We start from the raw sequence: 20,789 nt of genomic DNA, 5'->3' as shown, positions 1-20,789 counted from the left end.
AGTTCGACCAACTTTGCCACTCGCTTGGTGCTCAAGCGGTGAGGCTATCGCTCGAGCGATAGGCCAATGGCAGGCGAGCAATGGGCCCACTATTTTTGACACTTGAGTGAGGCAAAAGCGAAAAACAAGCGACAGAAAAAGCTATGACTCTTGGCAAAGGTTGCTGAGTTTGGATCGTGTCTCTTCACTCGCAACCTCTCTCCCTCAATAAATAGAACCCTTGGGACATCCATTTCTTCATCCTAATGATATGCAATCATAGCATAACACTATTTCCTCTTCTTCTTTTTTTTACCAAAATTCTATATAAATTCTGGTTTTCTTTTGTTCATTCAAAAGGTGTACAAAATTCGGTTTTGGTTCAATGATCTTGTGTTTTAGAGTGCTTCTAACATAATAGGATAGTTATTGTATCTTGGGAATCGATTGCCATCTCGTAGGCACCGTTATGGGGCAAAGTTGACTTAAGGACGAAGAGTTCAACTCTTGTCTCGATTTTACATCCATTTCATTTGACGTTATTATTTCCTTGTTTCCTTGCTAATATTTTGTCCAATTTTGGTAAGGTCGGTAAGTTTGTTTTTGGTTTTTAAAGTCTTCACTCTATTATTTTTCCAACACAACGTATTACGTTGAAGTCCCCAATTAAATGGCGAAACAGGACAGTAAGTAATCCATGTGTGCTATATAAGGACTACTAGCCTCCCAGAAAATTCCATTCTAACTCTTCTTCAGAAATTCCATCCACAAACTTGTTGAACAGATAAAATAGAACTGATGTGGCTATTTTCTAGAAAATGTTGTCAAACTATCAAATGTGATTAGGAGTGTAGCTTACTCAAAATAAGTTCTTAAGGCCCATTATATGTTAAAAAATCAGAAATACCCTTATATTTTAAGTCCATGTTTGATGGTAGGGAAAAAAATGATATTTTGAATAGTAATTTTTTTAAAGAATGTTTGGTTATAAAATAGAGACAATTTTTGGATTTTCGTGAAAAATATTTTATTCTGTAAATGTGTGGTAGAAAATGAATATGAAAATTAAAAGGTTTTATTTCAAATGAAGACAGCAGAGGCTAAAAGTGTCCCTTATATGTTTACAAAGGGACATTTATACCATTAGAATTGTTCTCCATGTTGAAAATTTGAAAGAACGTTAACAAACTACATCTCCCTCCATTTTTTTTCTTTCTTTGTATTTAAAATAACGGAACTAATCCTTTCCCTTAGCGTGCAAGATATTAGTTGCCACATCAATGGTACAAAAACCCACTCACCCACCCTTCCCAAAAACCCACTCACCCACCCTTCCCATTATTTTCTAGCTACATTTTTCCTTTCATTCATTCTCTCTGATCATTTTGGGCTTCCTCCATCGTTAGACTTCGCCTTCGCCCTCGTCGTCATCGAAATCTGCATTGCACACAGTAATATTACTAAATCGTCCATTTTTCTCTCCCCAACCCCTTTTGTTGGGTTTTGATACCCAATAAATCCCGAGTGATGATGTAAAATGTCGGAATATATTTTCACGGGCCTGGACTTATGGTGAATTGATTACCAACAATCAAGTTTAAAGGCTAGACACGAAAACAATATGGACCGTTGCAAGTAGCTTAAGAAATTAATGTTGCTCATAATCCATATATTTACCTATTAGACGACTCTTGATCTTGACCCATTTAACCCATTTATTGTTCCAGCTAAAGAATAACCTATTCCTATATATATGTTGCTTAACTTAGCCGTTGTGGAGTGTATAATTTGCATGTGAAGAGAAAAAACCGTGGTTGCCCTCTTGTTGTGAAAAATCGGACAACTTGCTTGAGAGAAAAATCGATTACTATATATGTGGCTTTGACCTCTATCTTGTGCTTTTTTTTTTCCATCATTTTTTCTTGTGCCTTTGTGGCTTGCAAACTTCAACACCATTATCTTATCATTTGTAGGTAAGATTGAGAAGCAACCGAGGTAAATTTATTAGTTGTGGGTGTTATATTTTAAAACTTAAAACATTGGGATCGATCTTTAGAAAACCATTAAAGAACTGCAGAAATTAAAGAAAATTAAAACAAGATATGTTTTGCCCTTTTAAAAGGGCCTGGATGTTCGATTTTGCAACCTAATCACCCGTTGAGCATTTCTCACGAGATTAAGCTCTAGATCCACTAATAACGAACAAGAACAGTGTATAAATGTACGAAGAAATTGGAAATTTCTTCGAGTTTATCTTGCCTCTTGACACAACAACACAACACTGCTATCACTTTCACAGATTGCACAAAATAACCATTTCTCTACACAAAGAACAGAATATTATCAATCACAAAGATCGATTTCATCTAACATGGCCAAACCCTTATTTTCACTCAGAAAACGAAGGACAAAGAGAACGACAGAGAGTAAGACGAAGAGATTCCCCAAAAGAATTCTCTAGAATAGCAAATGAAAAGGCCAAGACCCAGTGTAAGTATCCGTATTAATCCAAACAATCAGAGGGCAGAGATTTAGCCACGATACGGCTAATATTAATTCTTGAAGAGGTGTTTTTATCAAAACACGATTTTATCAAACTTGAAATAGCCACAGCAACCTGGTGGAGCATTTGGCCAATAGCAGAGGCCCACGAAGCCAAGAATCATGTGAGGCAGCCCACAAGTAATTAACAGTGGGTCAAAAAATTTTGGATTGATTATCTGGTAAAGAAAGGTAATGTGAAACTAAGCACGAAAATCATCGTTTCGAAAATCTTGGAGCGAGCTTCCATAGAACCTTTTCCCTCTCCCCTTCCTATTTTCCTTTAACCCTGTATCCATCATCATTGTTGCTGTCGCCAAACTCTCTATCACTAACAATATTTACTATTTTAATGTTTTTCACCATATGTATCTATTGGTCATTATTGTATCATATGATTTTGCTGTGGTTTTTCTAAGATTTAAGATATGGATCTTTAAAATTTTTGGTTAATAGTGTTGGGTTGATGATGTTGTACTGGGTGGGGATAGGTAAGGGCTACTGCCATGATTTTTTCAAAATTTATACAAGAAAAGTAAACAAATTTTAAAAAGGCGTGTTTTCCAAAGTCAGTGATTGGGAGAAATGGATGAAAGGGAAAAGGGATGGGCGGGGGACTAAATCATGGCTGTGCAAGTCATTTTTTTTTTAATCTGCTAGTGGAAAATAAACATGATGTGGTGATGATTTCATGAAATTCTAATTTGAACATTGCTGTGCAAATCATTTTTTTGGTATGCTATGTAAATGAAAAGAGTATGATGATGATTTTGTGAAATTTTTATTTGGATTACTATAAATGTTGACTTGTATCTTGGGGTGGTAACCTGGCACTAGGAGACATTTTGTCTCTATTGCTCGTGCAACCAATGATTTGCAGCCATGATTGTGCTGTTTTGTTATTGTCCGATAGCAAGGCATTTGATGTCCTACCACTGTGGACAAGAGATAAGTTTTCATAAATTAAATATGTTTGAACCTCTAATGAATTCTCATTCAGTGACGCGTGTTTTTGGTTTGTATTGCATTGGACGGGGTACTTTTAATTTTGACCCAGGCAAAAGAGCAAAATTTCAGTTTGATTTCCAAAATCATGAATATTATGACATTGGCCTCTTGTATGGTAAAAGACAAAGATGTCCTTAAATATTTTGTACAATTACAAAACAATATATTATTGAAAGGACTATACTACACTTTTACTTAATAATTGAAAACCAAACATTTCTCCACTTATAAAAACTTCAAAACGAGCTTCCAACACAGAAAAAACTCTCATCTTTTCATCTGCTTGAACCTCAAAATCTAGAAGAACTTTGGAACGTTGAAGCTGGAAATTTTTTTCACATCAATTATTTCAAATCGGTAAGTACATTTACGCATATTTAATTTCGTTTTAAGTAAATTAGTATACGTTTAAATAGAGAAATTTTATGTCGACATAGATTGTTTTTAACAGAACCTATCAAAAAAAAATTAAACGGATGTATAATTTACGTTTAAATTACGCATGCTTAATTTCGTTTTTAGAACGGTATTCTCCTACGGCAAACTGGTTTAACTTAACAAACAGTGAAAACAGTCTGAAACAGTCCGGCTGTTGGCTGTTAAACAGCCTAATAGCCGGCTGTTAAACAGCCTTGGCTGCAGCTGATTTTTTGCCTTTTTCTTTCTTATAATTAATATTTGAAGTTGATTAAAACCATTTCCTCATGCAGATACGATAATCCCCGTGTGTTATTTCGGTGATTTCGAATTGAATGAAAATAATCGGTGGGAATGGAGATGGACGAGTGACATACGTGGTTGTATTGCAATTCCCGTAACAGAGAGTACACCATACTTAGAAATGTACCACGATTTGCAAAATAAGCTGAATGTCGATCAATCTCAATGCGATATGCAATTGAGATATCTATTCAACGATTATGGGGATTTATCCATTCCGATGCCATCGGTATTCGTTACTAATGATGCTGAATTGAATTATCTATTAGAATTGAATAAAATGCATCGGACTCCGACTGTTCTTGGTGTGACTTTAATTACGAAGGATGTTATCGAAAGTGAACGCGAAGATTCGGATAGGGCGGATAACAGTGATCGAGGTTTTTGGGAGACAGTGGAGATAGTTCCTGCGGATGATGTGGATATTCCTGAGACAGTTGCTTCTGATCGTGATGTCGCTGTTACGCGCAGAATTCCGTCAACAGTTGAAGACAATGAGAACATAAACGACTTTACAAATGAGAATTTGATTGCTTTATCCTGACAGAGACACGAGCTTGGTGGGAGCTCACAGGTTGGAACAAGTGGACCATCCTCGAATTCTTCCCGTGTAGCTCCCAATGATGAGGACTTGCAGGTCGAGAAACTGTTTGAAACCAAGAAAGATTTGCAGGAAGCTGTGCACCGGCTGGCATTAAAATATAACTTTGAGTTCAAGGTAAAGAAATCAAACAAGTCATTGTTGACAGTTGCTTGCGTCGAAGACAGTTGCAATTGGCGCTTGAGAGCAACTAAGATGGACACGAATGAGTGCTTCGTAATTCGCAAGTATTTACGGGAACATACTTGCGAAGTGGGAATTTTTTGAAACGATCACAGGCAAGCTCGAGCATGGTTTATTGGTCGACAGATAATGTACAAGTATCAGGATCCACGAACGATCTACAGACCTTCAAACATCATTAACGACGTCCGTCGAGAGTACGGAGTGGTCATGAGCTATCAGAAAGCATGGAAGGCCAAAGAATATGCGTTGGAGGATTTAATGGGATCGGCTAAAGAGAGCTATGCTAAATTGGCTAGGTATTGCCATAACATAGGGACAACTAATCCTGGCACGACATTTTTTATTGAGACGGGGGGTGATAATTGTTTTAAGTATTTTTTCATGGCTCTCGGACAATGTATTCGGGGTTTTTGAAATGCAATGCGACCCGTAATTCTAGTTGATGGTACGACTCTGAAAGCTAAATATCAAGGCAAATTAATTATTTCTAAATGTCAAGATGCCAACATCCAAATTTACCCTATTGCATTCCGCATAGTCGACAGCGAGAATGATCTGTCCATGCGTTGGTTCTTTTCTAAACTGAGGGAAGTGATCGGGGAAGTTGAAAACCTTGCCTTTGTAACCGATCGAGGACAGTCTATAATAAACGGTATCGCTGAAGTTTTTCCCGAGGCACATCACGGGTATTGCATGTACCATATACAAGGTAATTTGAAGACTAGGTATCGGGGCACAGGCATCGTTTCATTGTTCAGGAGAGCAGCCGAAGCTTACAGTGCTGAAGAGTGTAATAAGTTTATGCTCGAGATAGGAAGTAAATCATTACCGGCGTTGGAGTATCTGACGAAGATGGGGATCGAACATTGGACGCGGTCATACTTTCCAGGACGTCGATACAACATGATGACGTCGAATAACGCGGAGTCTCTCAATGCATTGTTTAAGAAGGATCGAGAGTTACCAATTCTCGTAATGATTGAGAACATTCGTAACAAGCTACAACAGTGGTTTCATGACCGACGTGCGGCATCAAAGAGTTACACTAGCGTGTTGGCCCCAGCTCAAGAGGAGAAACTGTTTAAGGCGGCAGAGGTTGCGAAGAAGTTGAATGTGGAAGCACTAGATGAGTTTCGCTTCTTCGTGCAATGTGCACGTAATACGGCATATATGGTGGACTTGACTGATAATACATGCACTTCTACGAGATTTCAGTTAGAGAGTTTTCCATGTGAGCATGCAGTTACGGTGGCCATGTATCGAGGCTTTGCTGCGAGAACGTTGTGCTCTTTGTATTATACGACTGAGTCTTGGAGAAAAGCATATGCCGAGACTATATTTCCTCTGCCGAATGAAGCCGAGTGGGAAGTTCCCGAGCACATTCTCCCATTTCATAATTTGTTACCACCAGCAGTTGAACCGCGTGGTCCTGGACGTCCAAGTACATCTAGAATACCATCTACCGGAGAGTTTCCTCGACCGCGTAGGTGTGGCCGGTGCAAAGCCATAGGGCATACTCGACAATTTTGTACCAGTCAAATTCCCCTAAATGACGACTAGACAGGTACGTGAAATGAATAATATTTCCTTTTACTTTACACAGTTCAATATTTGTTATTTATAAATCTTCAATATACAAAAAATAGTTCCACACTCGGCATACGGGTAAAATAACCAAAAATAATTAAATTTCCAATTTGAATGTTATATACATTGAACACAAATTTACAATTATTTCAAAATAACAAAAAATAATTAAATTTCCAATTTGAATGTTATATACATTGAACACAAATTTACAATTATTTCATAATTACAAAAATAATTAAATTTACAATTGAAATGTTACATATATATAAATGAAATTTATGGGTCAGCATTAAATTCGAACAAATCACATGCTAGCTTCTTTCTCCAGTTCTGTATCCACGACTGGTTGATTTCATCAACCTTATGTCATATACTTAAAAATTCAACGTACTTAATGGCAAATATGCCGCATTCGCCGCTGCAATTGAACAAGAATGAATCAGTTTAGTACTGTGTAAATAAAAACTAAATCTGAAAAATGAAAACAATAACGTTCAAACACTTACCTTACGGACTGTCGTGCTGTCGTCGTGTTCCGAACGATCCGCAATCTGTCCTATACATTTACCCCCCGCTCGTCTGGCCATCATAGGAACAATGACAGCCACGGACTCCAGATTTTGCTCCAACTGGCCTTGTGTCAAACATGAATGATCTGGGTCATACAAATATATAGTCGAGTACATGGACATCAAATGATTTTGGATGTCTTTGAGCTCGATCTCGTAGCAAGTCCATGGCCAGGTCGATGTGCTGCAGCAGGAAACACCGAAAAAGTATGAGTTATTCATTTAATAAACACAAGGTCACATATACATAAAAAACACGAAATGAATAGTTTACTTACATCGTCAGCGAGCCAAGCTCCCGCAGTGGTGATATCGTGGAACCACTTGTAAGGGTCCGAGACTGTCCTTTGTCCTATCGTGCGGCTAGCTCTGTAAAAAAGAGGGAAATGTTAAAATAAGCGTAGACGAGTTAGCGTACAGTGCTTTATTAAAATCATACAATACTTACCCGGGGATAATTCTCCTCCACTATGTCTCGAACGCTTTCCACTTGGCATTGTCCACCTCTCTGAATAAGTTCGGGTACGTCCCATCGATGAACGTCCTCCTCTTGGCCTCAGTCGTGAAGGGGGAAACAACATACTGTGACGGCACTCTCAATCTCTTGCCGACCACCTGCTCCGTCTCGTCAACAGCATGTCTCTTACTCTCAATCACGCCGGGCGTCCTCTCGACCTCCGGGGCCACCTCCTTCGCCCCCTCCATGGGGGCCTCCTCCGCCCCTCCCGTCGGGGCCTCCCCCTCCGTCGCCACTTCCTCCGCCCCTCCCGTCGGGGCCGCCCCCTTCGTAGTCCCCTCTCCCATCCCCATATGGGCCATCCCTCCATAGACAACCACAAGGACTCCAATGTCTCATCACGCCAAAAATGTGGGTGACCCCCCTCTCCATCACCATCTCTGCCACCATCTCGATCATGATCTCTGCCATCCTCTCTGTCCCCCCATCGTCTGTCGGCTAAATCTCCTCTAAGCGCCGCTACTGTATCCTGAAGGTCGACAACGGAAGACTGTAGTATTCCAACATCATGGGATAGATCGTCAACCCTCCCTGTCATATAGTCAACCTTCCCTGCCAGATCGTTGGCCCACCCTGTCAACTCTCGTCCCATATCATCGACCCTCTCCGTCAAATCTCGTCATAGCACGCCGACCTCCTCCGCTATAAATCCAGTCAAACGGGCATACAAATCATCACTGTGCCCCGGAGACACACGGGGGAGGTGTCTGGACGGAGGTGATGCCAATGGCGTCGGCGATAGCCCCGGCGGAGGTGATGCCACTAGCGGCGGTGATGCCCTCGACGGAGGTGATGCCAATGGCGGGCACGATACTCTCGGCGGAGATGATGCCAATGGTAGCGACGATGGCCCCGGCGGAGGTGATCGTCGATCAGCTGGACCGCCCTCCTAAATAAATAAAATGAAAAATTATTCAATAAATTATTCAATAAATTTATACGTCGATCATATTCAATAAATTATATTTCATTCACATACCCAATCTCGGTCCAAGCTCGGATCAGGCATCTCCTCGTCTGGGGTGTGCGGAACGCCTAAATCCCGCACAAGACCCCGAGCCTCCTCTTCCATCGATGGCGTCAACTCAGGTATGACTTCAAGCTGACATATTGACATTTCAACTATTTAACGATCATGTAAACAAAATTTTAAACTACGTATAATATAAATCACAAATGCATAATACTTACCCGAGGATCGTCGAGGAGGGCCGATAACTGCTTCCCAGTGGGACATCCCTCCGCTCGCGATGATCTCCAATGATGCATCCGAGGGCAGCGTGTCTCCCCTCGCTGCGCAAAGCGGGCCCCCAGTACAGGAACTGTCTCATACACCCAAATCTGTAACACATACACTTATTAAGCATCAATGTAATACACTAAAACTTTAACTTTGATTATATTAAACATTTACCTGCACTGCTAACGGTAATCCATATGTATCGTATTTACCCATCGACCCCCTGGGCCTCGAGTGCGATCTGGTGAACACATGTACGGTGTCTTCGTAGCATCTTCGGCCCCACGGATAGTTGTTGAACGCATCGATGTCGTCAACAACTTGCAAATGAAAAATGTCAATGGCAGTCTTCTTGTGATGACACCTCATCACACTCTCGAGGATGTAGACCAGCCCAAGCTTCAATCTATCTAGCATATGGTCGCACTCCCTGATCGCGACCATCAAGCCGGGTAGAAGCACCGACCCATGTCCCTGGAAGTACGTCTCATACAGCCTACTGCTTCTCTCCATGGCTGCATCGTCGCCCGTAATCTTCAGTCCAGTGATCAATGTAAACTCAAACATCGAGAAACTGACGACCTTGCCCCTGAGGTCGAACTGGAGGGAATCGCCGGCGACTGGCCTCAGAAGCTGACATAGAAGTGCATCAATGATCTGTCCTGAGTACTGCACCTCTCGCAACTGGTATAGTGGCCACAAGAAGGACTGTCGTAGAATATCTCCATGCTGATCATCGAGCAGTTCCAATACAACAGTAAAACTCTCAAAGCTACTGTTCCAAGTAGCTTTCCCCGACATCCGTCTCAACTCTGCATCTAAATGATACTCCATCCTGCAAAAATTTAAATGTTATAGCATTAAACAAGAGATAACAAAATAAAGCATAATCTCACAAAATCAAGAGAACCGAACTCTAACTATCATACAATTACAAATATTACATTTGAAAAATATATTTACAAAAAACAACAAATCAAATTAAATGTATTGTCAAAAAAATTAAAGAATATAAATATTATTTAAATAATTTAAAAAATAAATTAAAGATTATTTCATAAAAAAAAAAAAGAACAACACAAAATTGTTAATTTTAGAATATTTCAATTATTAAATTATATAAAAGACAAATATAAAAATTAAATAAATAATTACTTTACATTTTCGAAAAATGTAAAGACTATTTATATTATTTAAATAAATTTGAAAAAATAAATTAAAGATTATTTCATAAAAAAAATAATCAACATTGTTTAATTTTACAATAATTCAATTATTATATTATATTGACAATGATAAAAAAATTAAATAAATAAATAATATAATTACTATTTAATCAAATAAAAAAATTTAATTAATTACAAAAATTATAAAAAAAATTTTAATTTAAATATTTAATCTGGGCCGGTTTACCGGCCCAGACTGCCCGACTGTTAACAGTCTGACATTCGGCCCAGACTGTTAACAGTCGGTTACACCGACTGTTACAGTCGGTTGGTGCGACTGCAACGAGCCCGGTGGCCGGGAAACGATCGAAAACTGCCATTCCCGGCCACTGAGCTCCAAAAAATGGCAAAAAATCACATTTTTCACAATCCAGCATGCCCACAATTTAACTACTCATGCCCATGGATCTAATTTAATGGGATACTATGAAAAAAAGCATTCGAACTGGAGAAAATATCAGAAAACTAACTGGTTCTTTAATTTCCACTGTAGATGATGGTTGTTGATTGCGACGTTGGTGTAACTCCGGTGGTCGGTCGGTCGGATTTCTGCACTGGTCGATCGGTCGGTGAGAGATAATTCAAACAGTCTGAAGGGTAAAATGGGTTTTTACTGTGAAGTTTTTTTTTTTTAACTTAATTTGTTTTTTTTTTAATTCATTTAATGGGTCAAAGACCAATGTCAATTTTTGCTACAGTGGAAGAGCCATTTTTGTGTATTTCCTCTGGACTGTGTTTAGGACGATATACAATCCCTTCTTACTGAGTTTAGGACACTGAGTTTTCACTTGTGCACTTTTTTGGTTTACTATACTGTGGACATGTATGCTTGTACCACTCATTGTTGTAATGAAGTGTGTATATATAAGTGGCGACATTTGAGTCGGGATATATATGTAAGAGTTTTCTAATTCTTTTTATTTTTGTTTTTACTTTTTATTTTTTGACGGTTTGTTTTTGAACTATTTCCATATAGCACGGATTTTCAATTTACATTGCATTTATGTATTTTATTTTCAACTACTACACTTTACAAATTACTAAAAATAATGAAATAAATGATTCAGTGATCTTGACACTCTAAAATATGAATCGGAATGACCTAATTTGATGTGAAAACCATGAATAAAAAATAAATTTTGGCCATTTTAATTAATTTTACAATCAAATTAAATAAATAATATATATCGAAAATATTACAAAGAAGACCAATGACAGGTGAAGAGAAGTGGTTGGGAAAATCAAAGTGGCAGATAAGAATAGGGAATAAAATGGGTGGAGGATAATGAAACGGTGATCGGGTGATAATAAAGTAAATGGGGATAGTGAGGCAATAAAGGGGCATAGCGGGTTTTGGTAGGGAGAAAAGTCAAAAAATAAAATAGAACGTCGAACTGCTGATATGGTACGATGGAAAAACTAATATCCAGCCCAGTGGAGCAGGAGATCAGTTTTGTTTAAGTATAAGTAACTAATAAACCCTTGGTTTTGCTTTTGTTTTTACTTATTCATTGTAAATTTAGGGTTTGTTTGAGTCACATTATTTAAAAAAAAAAAAAATACTTTTTTCAACAGTGATTTGACATCATTTCAACTACAAATTTTTCAAAAAAATAATATTACACACAAATCTAAAAATTTTTTCTTTTTTTAACCACACATTTCCCATTGATTTGACATGAATAATGCATTTTTTCTTAGAATGTACACATGGACTTAGTGTGTTTGAATGAATTTTTTGCAAGGCGATATTGCAGTCTATTAAAATGATCACAGTATGTTTAACAGACTTCTATGATTTGACTGACTTCAAGAATTCATATAATAGACTCGACAATGCGATCTTTCAAGTTATGTCTTTTCTTTTCTATACAGATATGAGATTATTTTGCTAACATGTTAGAAGTTTTATTTTATTGAATTGCAAACTTTATTAATTTGGTGAGTTTGATGAGGATGATTAAGAAAAATGGATATGAAAACAAAGTGTGAGCAATAAGAAGGTGCATGGTTCGATTTGATTCTGGATCCAACATAATCGAGTCAAACTAAGAACAATGATATTATTATTATTATTGTTGTTTTGGTAACGAAACCATTGATTTCATTTGTAATAATGGAACTGAACCAAAATCAAACCATTCGATTGGGAGTTGGTTTTGTTTAGTTTTGGTTCCAAAACTTAACTTTTCAAATTATAAATGCAAATTAAAGTTCTATCACCACAACTAAATATTATATAACTCCAAACTAAAATAAAAATAATAATAAGCATAATTTAATGAAAACGACAAGTTCAACCCTCAAACAAAATATTGTCTAATAAAATTCATTCAAAATAGCCAAACAAACAAACAAACTTAGTTGAAGTTTAAAACACAGATACAAATTCCATCTCCATACAAAATATTATCTAGCAACAACTATCCGCTATTGTAGACGCCAAAAAATTGTTGTCGATTTTTATATCTCGTAAATGTTTGGGTCGTAACAAGTAATAAAGTGAACCTTAGAATCTGAATATCATTCCCAAGAGAACTACAATCTAACTACTGGTTAAATTATTCCTAACTTCAATTCGATTGAGAATTAATAAAAATAGTTATTTTCTTTTGTGATTTTTTTTAAATGTAGTAAAACAATAAAAATTGATTTTTTATACGATGGGGTCAAGTTTCAGTTTATCATAACTGTCATCTTAACTTCAATCAACAAATTTCATAACAATTGATTATGTTAACTTAGTCAAATTCAACTAACATACTCAATTTACCTCTTTCAAGTTCAAATTGATTTTATTTAACAATATCAATTCCATATCTCTATGTGAATTAAATCTCTAAGGTCCATGCAAAGTGCTGCAACTTTAAGGTTGCAAATCCAAGTGCAGGTTGTCTCAAGTAGTAAACTCGAAAGTCCGAGGTCGAACCACAGGGAATTGGAAGGAAATGAACTAGTCTATGAGTAGTAAACGGTTGGTGAAAATACGATGGAGAAGAATAGTAGAGCGTTGGGGATTCACTTTGGATAAATGAGTAGAAATTACTCTTGATCTTTGATTTAACTCATATGAAAATCAACTAGGGAGTAATCTCATATGGAAAATAGAACATTGATCACAAATATACTAAAATATAGTTCTTAATAATTGTTTGAAAAAATATGTCAAAATAAGTTGTTGGTATGTAGAGATTATCTAAGTATTTATTGTGCCAAAATTGTCAATAATAAATCAAAATCTTTAACAAATCAAAACCATTTATAGAACATATATTTCAACCAAGTAAGAAGATGAACATTGAAAAACAAAGTGAAAGATCAAAGACAATACTAAACATTCAGCAAAGTTTCACCCCTAGCTCTAGCTAATTGTTGAGAAATACATAATGATATGTTACAAAGAAAATGAAGGAAACTAGAATATGATGAAATGAAATTGATGCTCTCAAAATTTAGGCCAAGGTCCCCTTTTATAGGTAAAGGAACATCAAAAATGCAAGAGGACAATGCAACTTGTTTCTATCCAACTTGAAGACAGCTGGAACATACAATTTGATGCCAATTTTCAGATACTTTGTGCGGAGAATTAGGACTTTTGATCAACAGATAAATTGTTTCCAACTGAGTTATATTTCATTGGTACAAATTTTAGGTCCATTGAATCCCTACAACACCAGATATGATCAAAATAATGAGTGCTGCTCAAGGTAGAAAAGATGTATCTAGCAGGTAACAACTTGAATTTTTCATGGTAATTTTAGCTGCCTTATGATGAGAATTTGACTTCTTGTAAAACATAAAAGTTGTAGATACATATCTTATGTTTCCAATACAACTTAAATCACCTTGTTTTGATATCTACAACTCAAGTTATGACCATTTTATCGAGACAGCTGCATCTTCGCTGAAGACAGCTCATTATTCTTGACTTTTCAACATTTTTTGCTCCACTTGCTCCACTTGTTCTACATTGAAAATGCATGTGAAATACATCAAATAAATACTCTTTCAAAAGTATAATACTCCTGCCGACATGTATGTAAATGCGTATTTCGATTAATTACACTTTTAACCATGTATTTACGAAAATTGAATTTATGGCAAAAGAATTGAAATAGAGACTAACATTAGTAAACTTATACAAAAATAAATGTAAAATGTCTTGTAAATGATATATCTTTGAAATACTTTTAGACACTAATCACACTCCCAAATCAAGATATTGCTAGTCTCTAGCAATAAAAATTCAAAAATAGTTTAAATGAAATAGCTTGTCGCACTTGTCTCAGGATTTGAAACTGCTTAACAAAATGCTTATAAGGTTTTATATCAAAACATAGTCTAACTTGTCCAATGCTCTACCAATGTGTGTGTGTGCATAATCAATTCAATCACATACTTTTTCAAATTGGACTCGTCCCAACCCACAATGGCCAATTATTTCTTTCTTCTCTCATGGGATGGACGTCCACAAACTTTATTTTGTAACTATTTTCCAATGGTGTGATTTATGGTTAAATTTATATATTAGTACCCACCCTCTCTTGTTTGGTTATATTTTACTAATTGCAGCTCAACACATCAATAAATGAGGATTCTCCTTATTTTTGACTGATTCAACATCCAAGAATCAATTAAGCTACTAATCTCTTATCAAAGGTCTAATTCTCTAAAATAAGTGTTTGAGACTTAATCATGGCATGTAGTGCGCCTTCTGTTTTATGCACCTACTTTTTTTCAAGTTTGCCATGTGTATTCTGTTTCATGTACTAGCCTAATCTTTTTTTTTTATATCCATAATTGTCCTCATTGGGATCTTTTAGGGTAGCTTCACAACATGTCAGCTTTTTTCCTTATATGCAATGATTAGTGCAATGCCTCTTATTAAACACCCATTCTTGAAAATCGATCTCTAACTTAAGATTTTCACCTAATTATCATCTCATTGGTTTTAAGCAATTCACACAAAATTTAACACACGTGGAATCCACATCTATCTCAATGTTTCCTTACAACAACTCAACCATACCAAATTATCCTAGAATTGGTTTAATAGGAATTTTTTTTTGTCATAGTTAATTTTACCTATTCTGTCCATTAATCCAATCTAAATAATATGTGATTTTCATGATTATTGTACTCAATGTAAATCAATCTAACATGAACAAGCTTCAATTAAATCAAAGCAGCATCCCATAGTCAAAATTCATAATATAAAAACAATTTTAAATAATATCATCATCGGTCCCCCAACCTAAATGAAACATTGTCCTCAATTTGAAAATTAAACATGCAAAATATATGAAGGACAGTAAGGAGCAAAATTTTAAACAAAGAGATGAGTTTTGAGTTGTACCTGGAGAGTCTATATAAACTTGGCCTAGATGAACCTTCAATTTCATTAAAAAAAATAAGAGAGAAAAAGAAAAAAGACGAAAAAAAGAAACACACCTAAAACAAACACATAACATTGAAAAGAACCATACAAAATAAAATAATGAGAAAATGATATCAATCTTTAAAATCATGCAAGGTAATGGACTCTTCCAATTTATAGAAATTCTCAAAAAATGTTTTCAAACGATGTCCATTAACTTTGAAAGTATTTCCATTACTTGGATTTTCAATTTCTACAGCTCCGTGTGGGTAAACAGTTTTGACAATGAAAGGGTCGTCCACTTGGAGTGTAATTTTTTAGGAAATAAATGTAACCTTGAGTTGTACAAAAGAACTTTTTGGGAAGGCTCAAAATTTTTCTAGCGATGTTTTTATCAGGGAATACCTTCATTGCTTCCTTATAAATTCGAGAGTTTTCATAAGTTTCATTCCTAATTTTTTCCTACTCATTGAGTTCAAGTTTCCTAAGTGAACCTGTCTCATCTAAATTGAAATTAAACATTTTAATAGCCCAAAAATGCTTTGTGTTCTAATTCAACTGGTAAATGACAAGACTTTCCAAAAACAAGTCGATAAAGTGACATACTAAGAGGTCTTTTGAAAGATGTACGATAAGCCCATAGTGCATCAGTTAATCGTAAAGACCAATCTTTTTTATTTGGATTCACTATTTTTTCCAAAATCCATTTGATCTCTCTATTTGCAAGTTCAGCTTGACCACTAGTGTTTGGGTGATAAGGAGTAGACACTTTATGGGTCATCCCATATTTTTTCATTCGGGCCTTAAAAGGTTTATTACAGAAGTGTAAACCCCCATCGCTTATAATGGCTCGAGGTATTCCAAATCTTGACAAAATATTTTCTTTCAAAAATTTTAAAACAATTTTGTGATCATTGTGTTTACAAGGAATTGCCTCCACCCATTTAGAAACATAATCAACTCCTACCATGATGTATAAATAACCAAAAGATAATGGGAATGGAGAAATCAATACCCCAATAATCAAATATTTCAATAACTAGTACGGGTTTCAGTGGCATCATATTTCTACGAGTTATCCCACCTAAATTTTGACAACATTCACAAGCTTTACAAAATTCATGTGTGTCTTTGAAAAGAGTTGTCCAATAAAATCCAGACTGCAAGATTTTTGCAGCAGTTTTCTTTGAAGAAAAGTGACCACCACATGCTTCAGAATGACAAAAAGAAATGATCTTTTGAATTTCATTATTTGGCAGACATCTTCTTATTATTTGGTCTGGACAATATTTAAATAGGTGAGGATCATCCCCAAAAAAATTTCGTACCTTTTTGAAGAATTTCTTTTTGCCTTGGGCATTCCAATGAGATGGTATTTGACCTATCACAAGAAAATTAGTAATATAAGCAAACCAAGGCAGGTTAGAAATACTAAAAAGTTGTTCATCAGGGAAAGTGTCCTTGATCGATGTTGTTTCAAACGATTCATCACAAGTAAGCCTAGAGAAGTGATCATCTACAACATTCTCTACTTCTTTTTTTCTCAAATGGTGATGTCAAATTCTTGGAGTAAAAGAATCTACCTAATCAATCAAGGTTTGGCATCTTTCTTAGAGAGAAGATATTTCAAAGCTGCATGATCACTAAAAATAACAATTGGTGAGCGAATAAGATATGATTGAAATTTATCCAAAGCAAATACTATAGCAAGCAATTCTTTTTCAGTGGTAAAATAATTCGTTTGAGCACTATTTAGAGTTTTAATTGCATAGTAAATGACATGATGTTTTTTATCTCTTCTTTGGCCTAAGATAGCTCCAACAGCATAATCACTAGCATCACACATGATTTCAAAAGGTGAATTCCAATCCGAAGGTTGCATGATAGGAACATAAGTAAGCATGTTCTTAAGTTTAACAAAAGCTTCTTGACAAGACTTAGTCCATTCAAAAGGCATGTCTTTAGATAAGAGATTACACAATGGTTTAGAATGACACTAAAGTCTTTGATAAACTTTCTATAAAATCAGCATGTCCTAAAAAAGATCTTACCTCTTTAACACTATTTGAGTAGGCAAATTAGAAATCAATTCAGTTTTAGATTTGTCTACCTCAATTCTGTTAGATGATACAATATGACCAAGTACGATGTCATTAGTGACCATAAAATGACATTTTTTCCAATTTATCACAAAATTCTTTTCTTCACACCTAACTAAAACTTTTTGCTAGTTAGTTAAACAATCATCAAATGAATCTCCAAAAACAGTAAAATCATCCATGAAAACTTCCAAAGATCTTTCAATCATGTCGTTAAAAATACTAATCACGCATCTTTGAAATGTAGCTAGTGCATTACATAATCCAAAAGGCATTCTATGATAAGCAAAAGTACCAAAGGGACATGTGAAAGTGGTCTTTTCCTGGTCCTCAGGTGCAATTTCAATTTGGTTATACCCAGAATATCCATCTAGAAAACAATAGAATTCATGTGCTGCCACTCTTTCCAACATTTGATCCATAAATGGTAAAGGAAAATGATATTTCCTAGTCATTGAGTTGCGTTTCTTATAGTCAATACACACGCACCAGCCAGTAACAGTTCTAGTTGGAATTAACTCATTTTCTTCATTTTTGACTACAGTAATCCCAGATTTTTTTGATACAACTTAGGTTGGACATACCCATCTACTATCAGAAATAGGATAAATGATTTCATTATCTAAGACTTTAATGATTTCATTTCTTACCACCTCTTTTAAAATAGGATTAAGCCTTTGTTGCATTTCTCTTGTAGGTTTAGCGTATTCCTCCAAATAAATCTTATGTGTGCAAATCAAAGGACTAATCAGCTTTATATCAGCTATGGACCATCCTAAAATACTTTTATGTATTTTCAAATATTGTAACAACTTACCTTCTTGGTGCACATCAAGTTGGGAAGAAATTATTACCGAAAAAGTTTCATCTTCACCCAAAAATGAGTATTTTAGATTAGATGGTAATGACTTCAAGTCGAGCTTTGGCATTTGAACACTTGAAATCATGGACATATTGGACTATTGTGATAATTTTTCAAATTTTGATTTCCAATCACTTGTCTTTTTCTCCTGAAAAGAATTCAACAAAGAAATTATATCCGAATTTTTAGAATTATCATTGAATTCAAATTCTAGCGCATAAGATGAAGATGTAGCAATAAATTGATCATCAACAAGTTGTTCAATAAAATCTACTTCATGCAAATTATTTTTATCTCCATGTTACTTGCAAATGTTAAAAACATTCATTTCCATGGTCATATTTCCAAAAGAGAGTTTCAAGATACCATTTCTACAATTTATCAATGCATTTGAAGTAACAAGAAAGGGACGTCCTAAAATGACAGGTATTTGTGCATTTGAATCTAAAACTTCCGTGTGTCCAAAACTATAAAGTCAATGGGATAACAGAATTTATCAATTTGAACTAGAACATCCTCTACAACTCCTCTTGGAACTTTTAGTGAAAAATCAGCAAGTTGAAGTGTTGTTGTTGTTGGCTTAAGCTCTCCCAAACCAAGTATCTCATACACAGAAAAAGGTAATAGATTAACACTAGCACCAAGATCAAATAAAGCATGCCTTATCCTATTATTCCCAATCACACAATAAATTGTTGGATAACCAGGATCTTTGAATTTAGGTGGAGTGTTTTGTTGAATGATTGAGCTCACGTTCTCTGTCGAAAATGTTTTTTGTTGAACATTAGTTTCCTCTTAACAGTGCACAAGTCTTTTAAAAATTTTGCATATGAAGGAACTTGTTTGATTACATCCAATAATGGTATGTTATTTTGACTTGTTTGAAAAGTTCAATAATTTTAGAATTATGGTTGAGTTTTGAAATTGGTTGTAATCATTGAGAAAATGGAGCTGGAATGGAACATTTTTCAATACGAGTTCAGAAATGAATTTTTCCTCAATTTTGGATTTTAGTTCTGTTAAAGGAATGGTTTTGTCAATAATTTTTCCACTGCGAAGAGTCGTAATGGAGTTGACATTTTCTTGTTGACTTTCAGACGAACTAGAAGTATTTACATTAAATTGGCCAGAAGGATTTGGTTGAGGTTGAGCATGAAATTTACCTTTCTCTTGAAAACGCAAAGAAGAGGTTAATAAATAAAGTGTGTTCTTGATTTCATTGATGGCTTGTGAAGTTTGATTATTGATATTTGCTTGTCCTTGCATGACTGATTGCAATGTTTCCTCAAGAGTTTTTTTTTTATTCTGGTAGTGGAAAATAAGGAAATTTTGAAAACCCTTGAGGTTGTGATATATGAACACGATTATCATCTCTCCAACTAAAGTTGGAATGATTTCTCCATTGTTGATTATTTTCTGAGAATGGAGAAGGAAAAGGCTTTTTGAAAGTCTTCATAGCATTGGCTTGACAATGTAAAACTTCTTTGAAAACTGGGATGTTATGACAATCATGCGTTGGATGCCCAAAAGTTTCACAAATGCTACAAATTTCATCATTTTGCAAGGGTTTAACTTCCTTTATTTTTCTTAATTCCATAGCTTCAACCTTTCTAGACAAAGTAGCAATCCTAGCATTTAGATCATCATCTTGACTCAATTGATATTTTCCTCTACTAGAACTAGCAAAATTGGATCTGATTGAGGTTTCGATTGGCTTTACTATTTGCCAAGATTGAGAATTTTCAACTAGATGATCTAGAAATTCTAAAGCTTTATCAGGATCTTTATATAAAAATTCACTATTGCACATCTTTTCTACAAATTGTTTTGTTTCAGGAGTTAAGCCCTCATAAAAGAAACTTATAGTACGCATTTTTCAAAACCATGATGTAGGCATGTATTTAAAATCTTTAAATCTTTCTAAACATTGAAAGTATGCTTCATTGGTTTTTTGAGAAAATTTTGGATTTTTCTTTTTAGAGCATTAGTTTTATGTGCTGAAAAGAATTTCTTCGAAAACTCACTTTGCATTTCTTGCCATGTGCCAATTGACCTAGGTTTTAAAGAGTTAAGCCAACTTTTTGCTTTATCTTTTGGAGAAAAAGGAAACAATTTCAACTTAACAATTTCATTGGACCAAGTTCGATCATTAAACGTGGCACATACTTCTTCAAATTCTTTAAGATGCAAATATAGACTTTCAAATTCTAGACCATGAAAATTAGGAAGTAATGGAATCATACCCGACTTGAATAGGAAATTATTAGCATTAAG

The 20,789-nt window shown here is 35.4% G+C and overlaps 1 pseudogene; it reads right to left on the bottom strand.

Moving 5' to 3' along the window:
• Nucleotides 1-16,077: 16,077 nt before the first annotated feature.
• Nucleotides 16,078-20,388, bottom strand: LOC111400672 (annotated as a pseudogene).
• Between the last annotated feature and the right edge of the window lie 401 nt (nt 20,389-20,789).

This window comes from Olea europaea, chromosome 10 (genome assembly GCF_002742605.1).
Source record: "Olea europaea var. sylvestris chromosome 10, O_europaea_v1, whole genome shotgun sequence".
NCBI classification, from domain to species: Eukaryota; Viridiplantae; Streptophyta; class Magnoliopsida; order Lamiales; family Oleaceae; genus Olea; species Olea europaea.
Note: the sequence above shows the minus strand (reverse complement) of the source record. Positions and strands in the feature narration are given on the sequence as shown.